Below are 2895 nucleotides of genomic sequence, written 5' to 3' on the forward strand. Positions count from 1 at the left end.
TTTCCAAGAAGTGGCCATGAATACGATGCTGACAACATTCTTCCAATCTTCTAAGTCGTTTAAATTCTGTAGAAGATCCCAAACCGCATTGCACGAAAACTCCCCAAGAGGATCGGGATTTCAAACCATACCAGAACATGCCACCAAACAAATTGTGCACCAATACACGAGGCTGCATAAGATCAACGAATTCATCACTCAAGCCACACCTCCCATATAAGCCATTAGGAAGCCACACGCCCCTCACAACAAGCTTTTTTTGACCGGGATCCGATTTAATGACGCACGCCACATGAAAAAGTTTATTTTAAGGGATCCCAAATGTTCTATAAAGGCCATTTGCCATCATTTTCCCGGTTCTCTGCAGTCGCAATTAGATTACACACAAGAGCCACGGACAATTCTTCACCCAAAGCAATGTTCCACACCCACCTACATCTTTTGAATTTATAGCAACTCTCTCCAACTGATTCTTCAAGGACGTCAACTAGTCACTAGTCAACAAGCTTCATTGCTCACTTTTCCACTTCTTTCCAAGATAGAGTATCGCTATTCCAAGTGAAACAATCCGAGACCAACGCTAACTTGTTGTGAGCTAAAGCAAATGAGTAAGGGAATCTATACCTTATGGGGCCACCTTCCATCCGGTTGTCGATCCAAAACCAAATCTTTTCACTGTTACCAACCTTATTGAAAATATTATCATCTAAAGAAACATTTAGATCTGAAAATTCTTTACCTGTGGCAACTAGGGGTGTTCATCAAACCGAATAACGAATTTTTGAATTACTCGAATCGAATTTATCGAATAATTATTATTTGAATTCAAATTCGAATAAAAATTGATCAATTTGATTCGAATTAAAACACCAATTCGTATTCGATTCGAATTCAAATTAAATTGGGATAAATTCGAATGAATTTGTTTTGATTCAAATTCATTTGAAATATGTAAATCCGTTAGGAGCTATTTGGGCTTGGTGGTGGGCTAATTTAAGACTTAGATTAAATTTACTGATTGATTTATATTATAGCCCAAATTGGAGTCATATGTTTGTATTATGTATAAATATAATAAATAAATATGTATAATTTGAACTCGAGTTCGAATTGATATGAATTCTTGATAATTGAATCGAATTTAGTCAAATTTCGAGTTTTTTCCGAATCTCAATCGAATTCTAAACACCACTAGTGGCAAATATCTTTCCATATGCCCATTATCATCTTCTTGATTGGGATCAGTTGCACATTTCTAACATTTGTATAGATAGATTGAATGACCCGAAATCATATTGCTGATGGGTTCTCTTTTGGCTTCCACTTCCCTTTAGCTAACAACGTCAAATTCGAACTTGTATATCGCCTACCCCAATGCTGCCCATACTTCTTGGAGCCACAATTTTCTTCCACGCTGTGACAACCCAAACTTTCAAGGTTAGCATTACCTAATTCCATGACTTTTAGCTCGTATCATTACGGTTCATCTGCCATTATGTGTTGTAATCGTGTGTACGCTATATTAAACTTGTTTGGTTATACTTGATCTCATTGAATGTACGTGAGTTATTTGGATATTATATGAACCAATATTAAAGAAAACCCAGTCGCACATCACGTCTGAGCCGCACACTTCTTATACGAGCCGAACACCTCCTCCATGATACCTGGTTGTTCTTGGCCCAGCTCCCTTGAGCCCGAAACGGAGCCCAAGTTGGGTCTGACTCACTTATTTTGAACACTTACACACACGCAAGGTTGTACGTGGTTTTCATTATCTTACAAAAACACATAGAAGCAAACCCTAACTTCCTCTCAGTCATTGACGACAACTCCTTCTCCTAAGAAGCTTCCTCTCGATTCTAGCACCCTCTAGCATCTTGTAATCTGGTTAGTGTGCGTAACTTGTATTGATCGGATTCCTTAATACCTTTGGTTGTGATCTTGTTTGTTGATTTTGATTGGTAACCATGAGATTTTCTTTTTACCTAAGGTTTGCTAGAAATCCTGTTTTAAACATATGAAACATGCTCCACAACTGATGTGTATAAACGATTGTTAATGATAAAGTGTTAGATCTAATATGGGAGTGCGTTTGAGGTTAATCGAAGATCAAGGGGTATACGTATGCTAGAATTCTAATGATCCCCAATAATATCCAAGTGTAGATCAGTTATTATTATCAAATGATGATGATGCATAGAACTAGGGTTTGTGCGAGGATGGATAAATGTGAAATAATTGTGCCAATTGATCTAATTTGAATGTTGATTATGATGTTAAATACTGTTAGTGGTTAAGTGATGATTAAGGTTCACGTGAATTAATGTAAAGATCGTGGGAAACATGGAAAGTTAACCGATTGACCATGATTTACGGCGAAGAATAACTGACGCCGCACACTCCCATACCGCACACCTGCAATATATACTTGAACCGTGCATATAGTAATGCACACCGCACACTGACTGGCCGCACACTTCACATTTGGGCCGGATCGTACAGTGGACCACACACTCGTAACCCGGTCGCACACTCACATTAGGCCTTGTACTAACTGGGCCGCACACTGTTATGAATGATATAATGGGCCGGAAGTTGTTACTTGAATCAGGGACTTGTGTTTTGAACTAGTATGTGGACCAAAGGTCTACTATGTGATTGGTGATGATTTTTAGTACATGTAATCTGTTAAATACAAAAGTTGCTTGGATGAAATCCTAACTGTTATTGGTAACCATAATAGGACTTGGTTGACCAACTTTGAACAAAGTAACGTAACTTACCGAGCAAATCTAAGGTGAGTTCACTGCTCTTTACAAGCATGCGCCCCGTTGGACAAACAAACAAACGAACATCCCTAGAAGGGATACCTTACAACTTATATCCCTGGAG

Source organism: Helianthus annuus, chromosome 13 (assembly GCF_002127325.2).
Source record: "Helianthus annuus cultivar XRQ/B chromosome 13, HanXRQr2.0-SUNRISE, whole genome shotgun sequence".
NCBI classification, from domain to species: Eukaryota; Viridiplantae; Streptophyta; class Magnoliopsida; order Asterales; family Asteraceae; genus Helianthus; species Helianthus annuus.